General features: G+C 41.8%; 1 pseudogene; it reads right to left on the bottom strand.

The window, feature by feature from the left end:
- Window positions 1-21,054, bottom strand: part of LOC133620070 (3',5'-cyclic-AMP phosphodiesterase 4C-like) — a 195,186-nt pseudogene that overhangs the window by 30,204 nt on the left and 143,928 nt on the right.

Raw genomic sequence — 21,054 nt, 5'->3', positions numbered from 1 at the left:
TAGGATTAACCGAGGGAGAATTCAAAACCAGATGGAACAATCACAAGGCTTCTTTCAGGAACCAAAACCTGCGGAATACCACAGAACTCAGCAAACACATTTGGGACCTCAAAGACAATAATGTTGAATATTCAATAACATGGCAAATTCTTGTTGTCTTTGGAAACAGGTCTTAGGTTGTTGTCTTTGGAAACAACCTAAGAAAAGTATTCAACAAGAACAACATTAAATTGAGCTACAGCTGCATGAACAATATACGACAAATCATCTCAAACCACAACAAAACAATTGCAAATGAGCCATCGACCCCCAGTCAGAGCGACTCCAAAACCAACAAAGCATGTAACTGTCGAAAGAAACCTGATTGCCCCCTCAACGGGGGGTGCTTACAAACATCAGTTGTCTACCAATCTAAGGTAATACGCAAGGACATTAACACATCCGACACATATGTAGGATTAACCGAGGGTGAATTCAAAACCAGATGGAACAATCACAAGGCTTCTTTCAGGAACAAAAACCTGCGAAATACCACAGAACTCAGCAAACACATTTGGGACCTCAAAGACAATAATGTTGAATATTCAATAACATGGCAAATTCTTGCATCCAGCACACCTTACAATAGTGGTAATAAAAGATGCAACCTATGCTTGAAAGAGAAACTGTTTATTATTTACCGTCCAGACCTGTCATCCCTCAACAAGCGCAGCGAAATTGTAACAACATGCCGCCATAGACGGAAACACCTCCTAGGTAACACATGAGCCAATCACCACGCCCCTAGGCCAGCCTGTACCCACTCTGTGCCCTATATAAACCATGGTATGCGAATGCTCCCATTAAAATCTCCTGACGATTGAGGGTACCCCCCCTCATGAAACAGGCCTGTAGAGATGAAATAGTCTTGTGATTTTTTTTCCCCACACATACATATATATATATATATATATATATATATATATATATCCATCCATCCATCCATCCATCTTCTTCCGCTTATCCGAGGTCGGGTCGCGGGGGCAGCAGCCTAAGCAGGGAAGCCCAGACTTCCCTCTCCCCAGCCACTTCGTCCAGCTCCTCCCGGGGGATCCCGAGGCGTTCCCAGGCCAGCCGGGAGACATAGTCTTCCCAACGTGTCCTGGGTCTTCCTCGTGGCCTCCTACCGGTCGGACATGCCCTAAACACCTCCTTAGGGAGGCGCTCGGGTGGCATCCTGACCAGATGCCCGAACCACCTCATCTGGCTCCTCTCGATGTGGAGGAGCAGCGGCTTTACTTTGAGCTCCCCCCGGATGACAGAGCTTCTCACCCTATCTCTAAGGGAGAGCCCCGCCACCCGGCGGAGGAAACTCATTTGGGCCGCTTGTACCCGTGATCTTGTCCTTTCGGTCATAACCCAAAGCTCATGACCATAGGTGAGGATGGGAACGTAGATCGACCGGTAAATTGAGAGCTTTGCCTTCCGGCTCAGCTCCTTCTTCACCACAACGGATCGATACAGCGTCCGCATTACTGAAGACGCCGCACCGATCCGCCTGTCGATCTCACGATCCACTCTTCCCTCACTCGTGAACAAGACTCCGAGGTACTTGAACTCCTCCACTTGGGGCAAGATCTCCTCCCCAACCCGGAGATGGCACTCCACCCTTTTCCGGGCGAGAACCATGGACTCGGACTTGGAGGTGCTGATTCTCATCCCAGTCGCTTCACACTCAGCTGCGAACCGATCCAGTGAGAGCTGAAGATCCTGGCCAGATGAAGCCATCAGGACCACATCATCTGCAAAAAGCAGAGACCTAATCCTGCAGCCACCAAACCGGATCCCCTCAACGCCTTGACTGCGCCTAGAAATTCTGTCCATAAAAGTTATGAACAGAATCGGTGACAAAGGGCAGCCTTGGCGGAGTCCAACCCTCACTGGAAACGTGTCCGACTTACTGCCGGCAATGCGAACCAAGCTCTGGCACTGATCATACAGGGAGCGGACTGCCACAATCAGACAGTCCGAAACCCCATACTCTCTGAGCACTCCCCACAGGACTTCCCGAGGGACACGGTCGAATGCCTTCTCCAAGTCCACAAAACACATGTAGACTGGTTGGGCAAACTCCCATGCACCCTCAAGGACCCTGCCGAGAGTATAGAGCTGGTCCACAGTTCCACGACCAGGACGATATATATATATATATATATATATATATATATATATATATATATATATATATATATATATATATATATATATATATATATATATATATATATATATATATATATATATATATATATATATATATATATATATGTATATATATATATATATATGTCACATCAAAACTATGAATGAACACATGTGGAGTTATGTACTTAACAAAAAGAGGTGAAATAACATGTTTTATATTCTAGTTTCTTCAAAATAGCCACCCTTTGCTCTGATTACTGCTTTGCACACTCTTGGCATTCTCTCCATGAGCTTCAAGAGGTAGTCACCTGAAATGGTTTTCACTTCACAGGTTTGCTTGAAGCTCATGGAGAGAATGCCAAGAGTGTGCAAAGCAGTAATCCGAGCAAAGGGTGGCTATTTTGAAGAAACTAGAATATAAAACATGTTATTTCACCTTTTTTTTTGGTAAGTACATAACTCCACATGTATTCATTCATAGCAAGATGGCGCCAGTATGTGCTTTGGCCTGCCGTCTCTCGCTGTCAGCTCTGTTCGTTTTTGTGTTTTTTGCGTCTATTTTCGTCTCTGTCAGCTCACTGCTTGTGTATGACCGCCAAACACTGTTGGATCTTTGCCCCTCTCCCACTGATATGATCAACTTCGACGTTGGTTTTTCGACGTCCCAGTCAGCTTTTTCACCTGGCCGGATTCCTGCCTTCCTTTCCCGCCCCCTGGCTCCTCTCCCCCGGCGGAAGCGTCTCCGGCGCCGCGGTAAACGTGGCGGCCAGCTGGTGAAAGTTAGGGCACTCCTGGCCCGGCTTCCCGTGGCTCCCCGAAGGATGAATGGTGCGGTATCCGGTCTCCTCCTGCACCCACGCTCGCTCGATCCGATCGGCTCCTGGCTGGTTCCTATCGTTGGTTTGGAGGAAGAAGCTTGCCGTCGTCGCTCCTGCTGTCCCCGCCCCCGGAGGCGCGGGGTGGATCACCGCCACCTGCGGGCTGTGTGTCGGGCCCCACCCGGATTAATTGCGGCCTTGGACGTGCTGGCCCCCGCCAGGTTCGGTCTTGTGAACGCAAGATCTTTGACAAACAAAACTTTTATCCTGAAGGATTTCTTCACTTCCCGCGGACTGGACTTCCTCTGTGTGACGGAGACATGGCTGAGAGCCGGTGAGTCCGCCCCTCTTAATGAACTTCTGCCTCCGGAGTGTTCCTACTTTAATTCCCCACGGCCGTCCGGTCGAAAAGGAGGAGGATTAGCAGTCGTTTTTAAAAATGACTTTAAATGCCGTCAGATCCGCCTACAATCCTCCTTTTCAAGCTTCGAACTGTGCATGTTTGAACTGGGTCTTTCTGATGTCGTCCTGTGTGCCGTCATCTATCGACCACCCAAGTACCACAAAGACTTTATAACTGACTTTTCTGAATTTCTGGCTGAAATCCTGCCCAAATATGATCGTGTCCTTATTGTGGGTGATTTTAATATTCACACCTGCTGTCCAGATGAGCCGCTTTCCAGGAGCTTCCTGAATATAATCGACTCATTTAACTTTGTACAGTCTGTGTGTGGTTCTACACATGAACGCGGGCATACACTCGATTTAGTGCTCTCGTATGGTTTGTGTGTTTTTAATTTGGACATTTGCGACGCTGTGTTCTCTGATCACATGCCGATCCTGTTTGATATTCCCACGCAGTGTCCAGTTAAATTGTGCGCACCGCCCCAACGCTCTCGCATGTTTAATTCTTCGTCTCCTGCTCGGTTCTCCTCTATTTTTTTGACTCTTTGTGATGATAATTCTGCAGCATCTGTGTGTCTGAATACTGAAGAGTTGGTTTCTGGGTTCAACTCTATCTGTTCACAAACACTGGACACGATCGCGCCTTTCAAATGCCGCCGCGCTAAAGCCACGCCTCAACCCTGGTTGAATGACGTCACTCGGGCTGCCAGGCGCGTATGTAGAAGAGCAGAGAGAAAATGGAAAAAAGACAGGCTGCATGTGTCCTTTGCCATTTTTAAAGAAAGCCTGTTTTCCTTTCAGATGACTGTAAAAGCAGAAATGAATATATATCTATCTCAGATTATATCTTCTAACTGTAACAACCCCAGAGTTCTGTTTAAAACTATTAACACTGTCATTGATGCTCCCAAATCTGCTGGTTTTGATGCTTCTTTTGAATTCTGTGAAAATTGTCTCCATTTTTTCACTGACAAAATTGTGTCAACTAGAGCCAGTCTATCTCAGCCTTCATATGACCCTTCTGTTCCCCTGCATTTCTCTTCTGTTTTCCATCAGTTTGAGCCGGTGTCCTTTTCTTTTTTAAGTGACACAGTTAGTCATATGAAGCCCTCTGGTTCTCCTGCAGATGCCCTCCCACCTCGCCTGTTTAAGGAGGTACTTGCTACTATTGGATCAAGTGTCCTTAACATTATCAATAGTAGCCTCTCTTCTGGAATAGTTCCAGTAGAGTTTAAACATGCAGTGGTACGACCTCTACTTAAAAAACCCAGCCTCGACCCCTCTCTCCTCTCTAACTTCAGACCTATCTCTAATCTTCCATACATTTCCAAAATATTAGAGAAGGTTGTCTACAGTCAGTTGCTGCCCTTCTTAGAGGATAATGGTATCACTGAGCTGTTCCAGTCCGGTTTTAAAGCCCTCCACAGCACAGAGTCAGCGCTTCTAAAAGTTTTTAACGATATCCTCCTGTCCACTGATTCTGGTAAATATGTTGTCCTGGTGCTTTTAGATCTGTCTGCTGCGTTCGACACCGTCGACCACGCCACCTTAATCACTCGTCTTGAGAACTGTGTGGGCATTAAGGGCGCCGCCCTCAACTGGTTCCGGTCGTACCTAACCGACAGGAGTTTTTGTGTAAAAGTAGACAGTTTTATGTCGTCCACAGCTCCTTTACCACATGGGGTCCCCCAGGGTTCAATCCTTGCCCCAATTTTATTTGCGCTTTACCTTCTCCCCCTTGGTTCTATTTTTAGGAAGTACAGTATTGCATTTCATTTTTATGCCGATGATTGCCAGATTTATTTTCCCATGGCACAAAATAACACGGTTCAAAGTCTTATTGACTGCCTGCACGACATCAAAGTCTGGCTTTCAGCTAACTTCCTGAGCCTAAATGAAGACAAAACAGAAGTTATGTTGTTCGGTCCAAGTCGCCCTCCCTCCCCCAACGTTGACCTCGGCACTCTGACCCCGTATCTCAGCGACTCTGTCACAAACCTGGGGGTAAAGTTTGACTCAGATTTTAAATTCGAAAAACAAATCAGCAGCGTCGTTCAAAAAAGCTTTTATCAATTACGCCAAATAGCGAAAGTGAAACCGCTTTTATCAAGACATGATCTTGAGAAATTAATCCACGCTTTTATCTCGACTCGTCTTGATTACTGTAATGCCCTGTATGTAGGCATTAGCCAGGCCTCCCTCGCCCGCCTGCAGCTCGTACAGAACTCTGCTGCTCGTCTGCTAACACAGACCCGCAGACGTGAGCACATTACTCCTATTTTAGCGTCCATTCACTGGCTCCCTGTGCGTTACCGAATACATTTTAAACTCCTTTTATTTGTTTTTAAATGTCTAAACAACCTCGCGCCAACCTATCTCTCCGACCTCCTTCAGCCTTACTGCCCCTCCCGATCCTTAAGATCAGCCGATCAGCTGCTGTTGACGGTCCCTGACACAAGGCTGAAGCTTAGAGGTGACAGAGCTTTCGCCGTTGCTGCTCCCAAGCTCTGGAACGACCTACCCCTGAGTGTTAGACAAGCCTCCTCTCTTCCTGTTTTTAAATCTCTCTTAAAAACATACTTTTATTCCATGGCTTTTAACACTGAGTGATATCCATCCTGCAATGGCGCCCCATAATACACCTGCTGTGATCCTGTTTTTATGTTTTTATGTTTTTATTAATTCTATTTTAATTATTTATTTTTTATCATGTTCTGTTTGTGTTGTGTTGTGTTTGCTCGGTACTCGTTTTATCTTTTAACCTGCTCATTGTACAGCACTTTGGCTACCCCTGTGGTAAATTTTAAATGTGCTTTATAAATAAAGTTGATTTGATTTGATTTGATTTGATAGTTTTGATGTGACAATCTACAATGTAAATAGTCATGAACATAAAGAAAACACATTGAAATTAGAAGGTGTGTCCAAACTTTTGGCCTCTACTGTATGTATGTATATACGCACATACATACATACATACATACATACATACATATGCACATACATAGGTACATATGCGCACACAGACACATACATACACACATACCATACATTCATCCATAAACACTCATGGTACATACAGTACATCCACACACACACTCACTGTACAAACATACATATACACATTCTATACATATACAAACCCCAAAAGCAGTGAAGTTGTCACCTTGTGTAAATGGTCAATAAAAAGAGAATACAACAAGTCCTTTTCAACTTATATTCAATTGAATAGACTGCAAAGACAAGATATTTCATGTTCACACTGGGAAACTTTGTTCTTTTTTGCAAATATTAGCTCGTTTGGAATTTGATGCCTACAACATGTTTCAAAAAAGCTGGCACAAGTGGCAAAGAAGAGTGAGAGAGTTGAGGAATGCTCATCAAAGACTTATTTGGAACATCCCACAGGTGAACAGGCTAATTGGGAACAGGTGGGTGCCATGATTGGGTATAAAAGCAGCTTCCATTCACAAACAAGGACGGGGCGAGGGTCACCACTTTGTCAACAAATGCCTGAGCAAATTGTTTAAGAACAACATTTCTCAACAAGGAATTTAGGGATTTCACCATCTACGCTCCGTAATATCATCAAAAGGTTCAGAGAATGTGGAGAAATCACTGCACGTAAGCCATGATATTACACACCTTGGATCCCTCAGGCGCTACTGCATCAAAAAGCCACATCAGTGTGTAAAGGATATCACCACATGGGCTCAGGAACACTTCAGAAACCCACTGTCAGTAACTACAGTTGGTCGCTACATCTGTAAGTGCAAGTTAAAACTCTACTATGCAAAGCCAAAGCCATTTATCAACAACACCCAGAAACGCTTCGCTTGGCCCGAGCTCATCTAAGATGGACTGATGCAAAGTGGAAAAGTGTTCTGTGGTCTGACGAGTCCACATTTCAAATTGTTTTTGGAAACTGTGGACCGAAGAGGAAAAGAAGCATGGGGACTGTTCTAGGGTGAAAGTGTAAAAGTCAGCATGTGTGATGGTATGGGGGTGTATTAGTGGCCAAGACATGGGTAACTTACACATCTGTGAAGGCACCATTAATGCTGAAAGGTACATACAGCTTTTGGAGCAACATATGTTGCCATCCAAGCAACGTTATCATGGACGCCCCTGCTTATTTCAGCAAGACATTGCCAAGCCACGTGTTACAACAGCGTGGCTTCATAGTAAAAGAGTGCAGGTACTAGACTGGCCTGCCTGTAGTCCAGACATTGAAAATGTGTGATGGTTAAAATATGAGAAGGGAGACTGTTGAACAACTTAAGCTGTACATCAAGCAAGAATGGGAAAGAATTCCACTTCAAAAATGTGTCTCCTCAGTTTACTGAGTCTTGTTAAAAGGAAAGGCCATGTAACACACTGGTAAAAATGCCTTTTTTTGCAAAGTGTAGCTGCCATTCCATTCTAAGTTCATGATTATTTAGTTTCTCAGTGTGAACATGAAATATCTTGTCTTTGCAGTCTATTCAATTGAATATAAGTTGAAAAGGATTTGCAAATCAACTTCACTGGTTTGGGGTTTTGTACATTCACTGTACAAACATACATATACACATACTGTACATATACAAGTACATATACATACATACATATACACATAGTGTACATATACAAGTACATATACATACAAACATACATATACACATACTGTACATATACAAGTACATATACATACATACATATACACATACTGTACATATACAAGTACATATACATACATACATACATACAGTCATGCATATAATCAGGTTTCATCAAACATAAATTAAAAATGGGTAGTAACACGGCACACTGATAGTTGAACCTATTTTACCATAACAATCAATCAATCAATCAATTTAGATTGACTTATATAGCATTTAATCACCAGTGTCTCAAAGGGCTGCACAAGTCACAATGACATGCTGGGCTCAGATCCCACATCAGGGCAAGGAAAAAGTCAACCCAATGGGGACAACGTGAAACCCTGGAAAGGACCGCAGATGTGGGGATCCCCCCCAATAATAGATAGCGTGGTAGGCCTAAGTATTCATTAAAAAAAAGTATATTTAATATGTTTTGGCTACTGTAACTTTACATCGAGTTTAAACAGTAACACTGTGTTTTGGAAAATGAAACACTGCACTCTCACCAAGTGATTGGTGGTAAGCACACCACATTTGGAGAAGCAGTGGACGAGGTGAAGCAGGTTGGTCTTACCTAGAAAGGTAGTGGAGATGTATTCTGACACCTGGTTCCCTGAGCGACTCATCTCTGACAAGTGGGACAGCTCTCTGTTCAGCATCCTCTTGAACTGTGGACACAACAAACATCGGCTTTAGTTGACCAGAGACGGGTGTTGTTGATTGACATGTGCATGTCAGCTTCATCCCTGAGGACGCACAGTTCACAAGGAGCCCAGAACAAGGGACGCCATGTTCATATGTTGTTAATATTCAGTGTTTTATTGTTCATAGTTAATATTGTAAATCCCACTTTCTTTATTTTCATGAACATTTTGGGTGTCTCATTCAGTAAAAAACTGTAAAATTATATTCTGTTTTTTCTGAGGTGGTCTGTCATAACTTTTTACAACTCCATCAGACATTGTGACTTTTGCTATTAGTGTTCCTGGAAAAAAGGGAGCCAAACACACATACTGTACATCTAAATGTGTATATATCATTTATACACACATACTGTACATCTAAATGTGTATATATCATTTATACACACATACTGTACATCTAAATGTGTATATATCATTTATACACACATACTGTACATCTAAATGTGTATATATCATTTATACACACACACTGTACATCTAAATGTGTATATATCATTTATACACACATACTGTACATCTAAATGTGTATATATCATTTATACACACATACTGTACATCTAAATGTGTATATATCATTTATACACACGTACTGTACATCTAAATGTGTATGTATCATTTATACACACGTACTGTACATCTAAATGTGTATATATCATTTATACACACATACTGTACATCTAAATGTGTATATATCATTTATACACACATACTGTACATCTAAATGTGTATATATCATTTATACACACGTACTGTACATCTAAATGTGTATGTATCATTTATACACACGTACTGTACATCTAAATGTGTATATATCATTTATACACACACACTGTACATCTAAATGTGTATATATCATTTATACACACATACTGTACATCTAAATGTGTATATATCATTTATACACACACACTGTACATCTAAATGTGTATATATCATTTACACATTGTCCCCCCAGACTCTGGATGTGGCCCCCGAGTCCAAATAGTTTTATCGGCCGTCAAAGGATGAACTCTATTTGTGTGTTTTGCTTTATTCTTTGAATGTAGTTTGGGCAACAGTCAATACAACAAGCCTGACTCACATTTAAAGCAGTGACAGCACAATGGTTCACTTCTTTTTACACTTGAGTGCAGTTTGACAGTGTTACAATTAAAGCAGGCTTTTTTTTGTGATTGACGTGACCTAAACTATCTGAATTCACCGCAGCTTTTTACCAAAGTTGAGATGTTTTGAGGCTTATATTTTTTTCAGTAGCATTGAATGAACTTATCATTCCACAAATTTGTTATCAACGTTGAAGACGTTCCTTGTAAACCTCACCTCAAAAAGCAAGAAAACTAATACTCTACTGCTGTTGGACTCCTTTTGCAGCACACAGACTTAAACACCAGATGGCAGTAACATCACATTCTCAAATGACTCTTTTAATTACTTATGACTAATAATTCATTAGAATTACAGAAAGAAACACAACAAAAGGCTTCCTTGTTGTCCGCTGTCGCTTAAAATTGGATTTTTGTTTCAACACATGTACCTGGCACGTTAGGATCATTAGTGAACTGTTGAGAGTTAAAGTTAAAGTACCAATGAGAGTGATCTATAGAGGTCATTTTTGTTGGTAAATGAGAGCAGTGAGAGATTATTATCACACTTCAACATCTTTAACATGTAAATGCTGCCATGTAAATAAAAATGTGTTCTTAATTGTCTCACCCTCGATGAACAAATGTTAGATAAATATACAAACGCGAGGATGTACGTGTTTATATACTACATTACCCAGAGGGCTTAGCGTTGTAGACAGGAAAAGGAAGTAGGTCTGAGCTACGCAGGAAGATGACAAATCAAAGTGAATACATCAAGTTAAAGTTAAAGTAGCAATGATAGTCACACACACACACACACACACACACACACACACACACACACACACACACACACTAGGTGTGGTGAAATTTGTCCTCTGCATTTGACCCTATCCCCTTGTTCACCCCCCTGGGGGGTGAGGGGAGCAGTGGGCAGCAGCGGTGGCCACGCCCGCCGATCATTTTTGGTGATTTAACCCCCAATTCCAAGCCCATATTGTAACATGTTATTGTTCTTGCCCAATAGGAGTTTTGATCGGACAAGTGAAATGCGCATTTGAACGTTGCTCAGAGAAAAATGTGATTTGCTGAAAATGATGCTGATTGGGCAAAATGTGCAGGGAAGGAAGTCACGGACATAAATCACAGCTGTCAAGACTTGGTCTAGGGTGTGTGCTTTTCCGGGATGCAACGGAAAGTTGGCTCGGGCGAGACGGGAATGAAGGTACATGATTTATTAATATATCAAAAAAAAAGTACAAACGAAAAGCGCGCACAGTGGCGGGGAATAAACTATGAAACCAAAAGACTATAGCAAAAAAGTACAAACGAAAAAACACGCACAATGGCGGAGAACAAACTATGAAACCAAAAAGACTATAAACATGGAACAAAAACTTACTTGGCTTGGACAAAAATAGTTGCTTGAGGAATGGACATGGAAAGAATGGACAGAGCATAAATGTGGTGAGGTCGTCAGGACGAACAACAGAAAATGAATGAACTTAAATACTATGGACATGATTAGTGAAAGCAGGTGCGTGACTCAAAACGTGAAACAGGTGCGTGACGTGACAGGTGAAAACTAATGGTTGCTATGGTGACAAACAAGAGTGCACAATGAGTCCAAACGTGGAACAGGTGAAACTAATGGGTAATCATGCAAACAAGTGTTTTTCACTTCACAGGTGTGCTTGAAGTTAGAGGAAGTATTGTATTGTACTGTTTGTAATAGTTGTGTAGTTGTAAACTACAAAAGACAATAATAAACATGTTGTTAAAGCAATTCAGTATGAAGTTTTGATGGCGCTCTTGTACTGGATCTTGTCTTGTGTGGCCTGGCCTTGCACATTTTTACTAACCCTGCAATTTTTCCCACACATTTTTGGCCAATCAAATTTGGCTGGAGAAGCACTCAAACACACACGTCTACTGTCTAACCCAGCTAGGGGTCAGCAACACAACACGTTGAAAGAGCCAGACTGGACCAAAAATACAACAAAAATTATGTCTGGAGCCGCAAAAAATGAAAAGCTTTAAGTAAGTGTTATAATGAAGACAACACATGATGTAAGTGTCTATATTAGCCTACTATCAAAATGACTTTAAAAGTCTTATATAAGTGTTATAATGAAGACAACACATGATGTAAGTGTCTATATTAGCCTACTATCAAAATGACTTTAAAAGTCTTATATAAGTGTTATAATGAAGACAACACATGATGTAAGTGTCTATATTAGCCTACTATCAAAATGACTTTAAAAGTCTTATATAAGTGTTATAATGAAGACAACACATGATGTAAGTGTCTATATTAGCCTACTATCAAAATGACTTTAAAAGTCTTATATAAGTGTTATAATGAAGACAACACATGATGTAAGTGTCTATATTAGCCTACTATCAAAATGGCTTTAAAAGTCTTATATAAGTGTTATAATGAAGGCAACACATGATGGAAGTGTCTATATTAGCCTACTATCAAAATGACTTTAAAAGTCTTATATAAGTGTTATAATGAAGACAACACATGATGTAAGTGTCTATATTAGCCTACTATCAAAATGGCTTTAAAAGTCTTATATAAGTGTTATAATGAAGGCAACACATGATGTAAGTGTCTATATTAGCCTACTATCAAAATGACTTTAAAAGTCTTATATAAGTGTTACAATGAAGGCAACACATGATGTGAGTGTCTATATTAGCTATATTAGCCTACTATCAAAATGACTTTAAAAGTCTTATATAAGTGTTATAATGAAGACAACACATGATGTAAGTGTCTATATTAGTTATATTAGCCTACTATCAAAAATGACTTTAAAAGTCTTATATAAGTGTTATAATGAAGGCAACACATGATGTAAGTGTCTATATTAGTTATATTAGCCTACTATCAAAATGACTTTAAAAGTCTTATATAAGTGTTATAATGAAGACAACACATGATGTAAGTGTCTATATTAGCTATATTAGCCTACTATCAAAATGACTTTAAAAGTCTTATATAAGTGTTATAATGAAGACAACACATGATGTAAGTGTCTATATTAGCCTACTATCAAAATGACTTTAAAAGTCTTATATAAGTGTTATAATGAAGGCAACACATGATGTAAGTGTCTATATTAGCCTACTATCAAAATGACTTTAAAAGTCTTATATAAGTGTTATAATGAAGACAACACATGATGTAAGTGTCTATATTAGTTATATTAGCCTACTATCAAAATGACTTTAAAAGTCTTATATAAGTGTTATAATGAAGACAACACATGACGTAAGTGTCTATATTAGCTATATTAGCCTACTATCAAAATGACTTTAAAAGTCTTATATAAGTGTTATAATGAAGGCAACACATGATGTAAGTGTCTATATTAGCCTACTATCAGAATGACTTTAAAAGTCTTATATAAGTGTTATAATGAAGGCAACACATGATGTAAGTGTCTATATTAGTTATATTAGCCTACTATCAAAATGACTTTAAAAGTCTTATATAAGTGTTATAATGAAGACAACACATGATGTAAGTGTCTATATTAGCTATATTAGCCTACTATCAAAATGACTTTAAAAGTCTTATATAAGTGTTATAATGAAGACAACACATGATGTAAGTGTCTATATTAGCTATATTAGCCTACTATCAAAATGACTTTAAAAGTCTTATATAAGTGTTATAATGAAGACAACACATGATGTAAGTGTCTATATTAGCTATATTAGCCTACTATCAAAATGACTTTAAAAGTCTTATATAAGTGTTATAATGAAGACAACACATGATGTAAGTGTCTATATTAGCCTACTATCAAAATGGCTTTAAAAGTCTTATATAAGTGTTATAATGAAGGCAACACATGATGTAAGTGTCTATATTAGCCTACTATCAAAATGACTTTAAAAGTCTTATATAAGTGTTACAATGAAGGCAACACATGATGTGAGTGTCTATATTAGCTATATTAGCCTACTATCAAAATGACTTTAAAAGTCTTATATAAGTGTTATAATGAAGACAACACATGATGTAAGTGTCTATATTAGTTATATTAGCCTACTATCAAAAATGACTTTAAAAGTCTTATATAAGTGTTATAATGAAGGCAACACATGATGTAAGTGTCTATATTAGTTATATTAGCCTACTATCAAAATGACTTTAAAAGTCTTATATAAGTGTTATAATGAAGACAACACATGATGTAAGTGTCTATATTAGCTATATTAGCCTACTATCAAAATGACTTTAAAAGTCTTATATAAGTGTTATAATGAAGACAACACATGATGTAAGTGTCTATATTAGCCTACTATCAAAATGACTTTAAAAGTCTTATATAAGTGTTATAATGAAGGCAACACATGATGTAAGTGTCTATATTAGCCTACTATCAAAATGACTTTAAAAGTCTTATATAAGTGTTATAATGAAGACAACACATGATGTAAGTGTCTATATTAGTTATATTAGCCTACTATCAAAATGACTTTAAAAGTCTTATATAAGTGTTATAATGAAGACAACACATGACGTAAGTGTCTATATTAGCTATATTAGCCTACTATCAAAATGACTTTAAAAGTCTTATATAAGTGTTATAATGAAGGCAACACATGATGTAAGTGTCTATATTAGCCTACTATCAGAATGACTTTAAAAGTCTTATATAAGTGTTATAATGAAGGCAACACATGATGTAAGTGTCTATATTAGTTATATTAGCCTACTATCAAAATGACTTTAAAAGTCTTATATAAGTGTTATAATGAAGACAACACATGATGTAAGTGTCTATATTAGCTATATTAGCCTACTATCAAAATGACTTTAAAAGTCTTATATAAGTGTTATAATGAAGACAACACATGATGTAAGTGTCTATATTAGCTATATTAGCCTACTATCAAAATGACTTTAAAAGTCTTATATAAGTGTTATAATGAAGACAACACATGATGTAAGTGTCTATATTAGCTATATTAGCCTACTATCAAAATGACTTTAAAAGTCTTATATAAGTGTTATAATGAAGGCAACACATGATATAAGTGTCTATATTAGTTATATTAGCTTACTATCAAAATGGCTTTAAAAGTCTTATATAAGGGTTATAATGAAGACAACACATGATGTAAGTGTCTATATTAGCTATATTAGCCTACTATCAAAATGACTTTAAAAGTCTTATATAAGTGTTATAATGAAGACAACACATGATGTAAGTGTCTATATTAGCTATATTAGCCTACTATCAAAATGACTTTAAAAGTCTTATACAAGTGTTATAATGAAGGCAACACATGATGTAAGGGTCCATATTAGCCTACTATCAAAATGACTTTAAAAGTTTTATATAAGTGTTATAATGAAGACAACACATGATGTAAGTGTCTATATTAGCTATAATAGCCTACTATCAAAATGACTTTAAAAGTCTTATATAAGTGTTATAATGAAGACAACACATGATGTAAGTGTCTATATTAGCTATAATAGCCTACTATCAAAACAATTGTGTCACAGGCTGAAGCAAATCTTCGTTGACAGAAATGTTGAAATGTAATATTTTTTCTACACATTTTTACAACATTAGAAAGCATTAGTAAATCAGAGGCTACTCAGAAGGTGAGATAACTCCTGGTAATGACTGGCTTAGAATGGCCAAAGGTAAAGATGTGTGTGTCCAAGTTGAAGGAAATGGAAACCGCAAGTAAAATGAGCTCAAATATACCTAAAATACGAGGCATAATGATGCAATACGTACATACAGCTAGCATAAATAGCATGTTAGCATTGATTAGCTTGCAGTCATGCACTGACCAAATATGCCTGATGAGCACTCCAACAAGTCAATAACATCAACAAAGCTCACCTTTGTGCATTCACACACAGTGTAAAAAGTTTGGTGGACAAAATGAGATAAAGGAGGAGTGGCATAAAACACGTCTTACTGTGGCAGCGTTGAAGAAAGTTGTACATGTAAACAAACTACGGTGCGTTCAAAGACTGCTGAAATGAGTAGGACAAAAAGGTGCGCGCCAAATACTCTCATCAGAGAATCATGTTTAATATAAAAAGTGGGATTTCTAACAATTAGGGAAATTTGTGTCATGTTGTCCTCCTACAGAAACCATATTAAAACAACATTTTTTTTTTTTTCTCATCTTTCTCCATTTTAACCCATTTTGTAAAAAGCTCCAAGTAGCCACTAGGGCGGCTCTAAAGAGCCACGTGTTGCTGACCCCCGGTCTGACCAATCAGGCGTGTTCCTGCACCCTCACTTCCTTGTGTGCATTCACAGTAGAAATATACCTTTGACTTAATATGAGCACACAGTCACAAAGAACACATTGATAAGAAATGTGTCAAATCCCCAGCTGGTGCAACGTTGTTATCTTGTGATGCAGTCACTTTTGGAGAAAGCTACTGCAAAATCAGCCATTTTAGGTTGCATCCATCACAGAGGAATTCAGCAAATGGACAGGACTGTGTCACTAAGGAAGGGTGGACAGGACTGTGTCACTAAGGAAGGGTGGACAGGACTGTGTCAGTAAGGAAGGGTGGACAGGACTGTGTCACTAAGGAAGGGTGGACAGGACTGTGTCACTAAGGAAGGGTGGACAGGACTGTGTCAGTAAGGAAGGGTGGGCAGGACTGTGTCACTAAGGAAGGGTGGACAGGACTGTGTCACTAAGGAAGGGTGGGCAGGACTGTGTCAGTAAGGAAGGGTGGACAGGACTGTGTCACTAAGGAAGGGTGGACAGGACTGTGTCAGTAAGGAAGGGTGGACAGGACAGTGTCACTAAGGAAGGGTGGACAGGACAGTGTCACTAAGGAAGGGTGGACAGGACTGTGTCAGTAAAGAAGGGTGGACAGGACTGTGTCACTAAGGAAGGGTGGCCAGGACTGTGTCACTAAGGAAGGGTGGACAGGACTGTGTCAGTAAGGAAGGGTGGGCAGGACTGTGTCACTAAGGAAGGGTGGACAGGACTGTGTCACTAAGGAAGGGTGGACAGGACTGTGTCACTAAGGAAGGGTGGACAGGACAGTGTCACCAAGGAAGGGTGGGCAGGACTGTCACTAAGGAAGGGTGGGCAGGACTGTGTCACTAAGGAAGGGTGGACAGGACTGTGTCAGTAAGGAAGGGTGGGCAGGACTGTGTCACTAAGGAAGGGTGGACAGGACTGTGTCACTAAGGAAAGGTAGACAGGACTGTGTCACTAAGGAAGGGTGGACAGGACTGTGTCAGTAAGGAAGGGTGGGTAGGACTGTGTCACTAAGGAAAGGTAGACAGGACTGTGTCACTAAGGAAGGGTGGGCAGGACTGTGTCACTAAGGAAAGGTAGACAGGACTGTGTCACTAAGGAAGGGTGGACAGGACTGTGTCACTAAGGAAGGGTGGACAGGACTGTGTCAGTAAAGAAGGGTGGCCAGGACTGTGTCACTAAGGAAGGGTGGACAGGACTGTGTCAGTAAGGAAGGGTGGGCAGGACTGTGTCACTAAGGAAGGGTGGACAGGACTGTGTCACTAAGGAAGGGCGGACAGAACTGTGTCACTAAGGAAGGGTGGACAGAACTGTGTCACTAAGGAAGGGTAGACAGAACTGTGTCACCAAGGAAGGGTGGACAGGACTGTGTCACTAAGGAAGGGTGTACAGAACTGTGTCACCACCAATATGATTTGCCTGAGTATCTAGACAGGACAAAAGAATGAATTAAAAGGTAGCTATCGATGCCAGTGCATCCTTTTCACAAAGATGTGAGAAAGCAGATTACGGCTCATGACAGTACCCCCGCCCCCCCACTCATGACAGTACAACAAGGCATTGCTCTTTTATATGCTTTTTGCTTTCTTTTGCTTTGTGGTAAAAGCAGCGTCCCTCTGACTGATCCCTCACACATAACAATCTCTTAGGCAACCTGAGCGGTTGCCGTGGCAACTCCATCCTCACCGCCAGTCACTTGAACTTGATGCGAGAGCTGCTGCTGCTGCTCAGGGTGACACACCAAAAAGGAGGCAGGTGTCTCTGAGCGTTATCAAGGTCAACCCCGCCCCCCCCCTCAACCACAACCTCTTTCACCTAAACGCCATGAAAAAAAACACCCTCCTGCCATTGTTGTTCACCTTCATTCATTGTCATCTTTGCCTCTTGCATCACACTCGTCACAAAAAGGTGCTCTGACATGCTCTTGAAGCCCCCCCCCCCCCCCCCCCCCTCCTCCCTCCCCCCCTCCCGAGTACGCTGGCACACTTCAGGCCGGCGGTGGCGGCTCGCTCGCGCCTTTTGCCGATGCTGTAGCGCTGAGTCATAGCTGCCAACCGACTGGCTCCCACAGCGCCAGGACAAACAACACTTCCTCCGACGCCGACTAATGAAGCGACGCGACACACAAAACACACACCTGCCCCCCCCCTCGCCCCCACCTCGCACTCCACTCTACAAATCTATCAGAATCCTGGAAAAGTCTCTTTTTCTTGACAATGACACCTTGGAGGTAGTGGGGGGCTCAGATGGATTTCTTATATAATAATATATCAGTATATATTATATGTTATATTTATATTGCTACTATGGAACACTTTTAGTCTACTTTATACTTTTTGTTTTCGCCCTCTTTTTGCGCCCTTGTGTGCATTATCTTTTCCATTCTGAGCTACTGTGTGGAACAAGTTCCCAATGTCGTGAGTCTAAGTGTAATAAATAGTTGCATGCATGAAGAATAATGACATAAACCCCCCCCCCCCCCCCCACCCTCCCCGGCTCACACTCCTAAACAATAACAATCCAAGATGGCCGCCGCAGGCCCGGTTTGCCCTCTGCGAGCGTCTACCTGGTCCCACCAGCCGATGAGCCAAGGTCTGGAGCAGGTCTCGCAGAACAGGTCCACCAAGGGGGTCCGACGCTGCGCCGTGGTCCCGCCCGCCTCCCGGACCCCTCCGGCCGCCTCGCCGATGCCCAGCTCTGCCCCCGCCCTCCCCTGCAGGGGGCTGTAGCTGGAGGAGCGGGGCAGCCGGTAGCCGCCCGGCACGGGTGAGGGGCATGGGGACGGCGCGGGGTCAATGGCTTCCACCACGCCCATGCTGAGGGCGACGGGGGGCTTGGGCCGGTGGCACAGGCAGGCGGCGCGGTAGTGTAGCGGGGCGGGGGCACTGCAGGCGCCCCATTGGCATGAGGGTGTCGTCAGGGTGAGGCCGGGGGCAGACTCTCCCGGCCTACATGCGCTCCACCCGGTCAGTCCAGAGACGGCTCCAGTCCAGACTTGTCAACCGCCCCCCGCCCCCAGCAGCCCCCCTGGATCCGGCAGCTGTGGAGACTACATCTCATCCCATCTGGTGGTCGGGCCCACAAACACCTCAGGGTGGAGGTAAACAGAGAGGGGCGGTCGGTCTGAAGGGCACGGCGGGGAAGACGAGGGCAGGATGGCAATCAGCGAATCAGAGGACGGCAGCACCCCGAGATGACCCGGCGGCCTTCAAAGAATGGCGGCGGAGGCAACATAGAGGGGGTGTCAGAAGGACGGCAGCACCCCGAGATGACCCGGGCATCAAAGAATGGCGGCGGAGGCAACATAGACAGGAAGAAAAGAGTTCCTTGCTGGAAAACAGGCTCCGTCTCCCTGCGTCGAGCGCCCCTCCCCCACGCCACACATCCAAAAAGGGTCCTCCTGTCGTCCGTTCTGTTAGACGCCGTCACTCCAGCCCTTAAAGGACGCCTCCGACTAATCCCGCCGCTCCTCCTCCTCCTCCGTCCTCGCCTCCTTCCCAGGATGCTGGAGATGCCAGCTAATCAGCCCGCTGGCTTCTTGCTGGCTGCAGCAGTGCGCATGTGCGACGTGTGTGTGCGTGTGTGTGTGTGTGTGTGTGTGTGTGTGTGTGTGTGTGTGTGTGTGTGTGTGTGAGAGCAGGACTACGAGCGTGAGTGGGTTCAACATCCACACGGCTTCTGTTCTACCCGTGACTTGTCTGTCCTGAACTCTGACGTGTTGACAAGAAAAACAGCCGCCATTGTCTCCACACTATCAAGCGTGGCGGTGCCTGTCCCTTTAAGGAGGCGCGCGCTGTCAAAAAGGCCTTGCCCGCCCTCTCATTGGTCGGCGCCCGGACCACGTGGCTGCTGGTCGGAAACGGCGAGCCAGTGGCTAAGAGGCGGAGGCAGGCCTGCCGCTGCTCGATAGCAACCAAGGTTAGAGCGGAGAGACATCAGCATCAGGACCAGTGTACCCTCACTCACTCCATCATGTGCTCACAGACCCTGGCCCCGCACAGACTCTGGCCCCGCACAGACCCTGGCCCCGCCTCCCGTGTGAGCAGACTACACCAGCTGCCATGCAGACGTAGTAAACTACCACATCCTGAAGAAACCTGACATTATTTAATGTACTGTGCAACTCTTTTTCTGTTGTTTGGCAAATACTGTACAGTCTATTAGGCCTGTCCCCATACCAATATATCAGCACCGGTACCTTTACTCATACTTTCATACTTTTCTAAATAAAGGGGACCACAAAAAATTTCATTATTGGCTTTATTGGAACAAAAAATGTTAGTGTACATGAAACATATGTTTATTATTGTCATTTAGTCCTTAAATAAAATAGACAACTTGTCTTTTAGTAGTAAGTAAACAAACAAAGACTCCTAATTAGTCTATGCAGTAACATATTGTGTCATTTATACACCTATTATTTTGTACACATTATGAGGGACAAACTGTAAAAAGGCATTATTAATCCACTTGTTCATTTACTGTTAATATCTGCTTATTTTCTCTTTTAACATGTTCTATCTACACTTCTGTTCAAATGTAATAATCCCTTATTCTTCTCTTCTTTGATACTTGACATTAGTTTTGGATGATACCACACATTTAGGTATGGATGTGATACCAAGTAGTTACAGGATCATACATTGGTCATATTCAAAGTCCTCATGTGTCCAGGGACATATTTACTGACTATAACCATAATATGAATTTTTAAAAAAGAAAAAAAGATTTTGTGACAGTAAAAAATATCGATGTAATCATAGTACTATCAACGATATACACTCTTGTCAGAGGTGGGTAGTAACGCGCTACATTTACTCCGTTACATCTACTTGAGTAACTTTTGGGATAAATTGTACTTCTAAGAGTAGTTTTAATGCAACATACTTTTACTTTTACTTGAGTATATTTATAGAGAAGAAACGCTACTTTT

The sequence above is a fragment of the Nerophis lumbriciformis genome, linkage group LG32 (genome assembly GCF_033978685.3).
Source record: "Nerophis lumbriciformis linkage group LG32, RoL_Nlum_v2.1, whole genome shotgun sequence".
Classification (NCBI taxonomy): domain Eukaryota; kingdom Metazoa; phylum Chordata; class Actinopteri; order Syngnathiformes; family Syngnathidae; genus Nerophis; species Nerophis lumbriciformis.
This window is presented reverse-complemented; position numbering and strand designations above follow the sequence as displayed.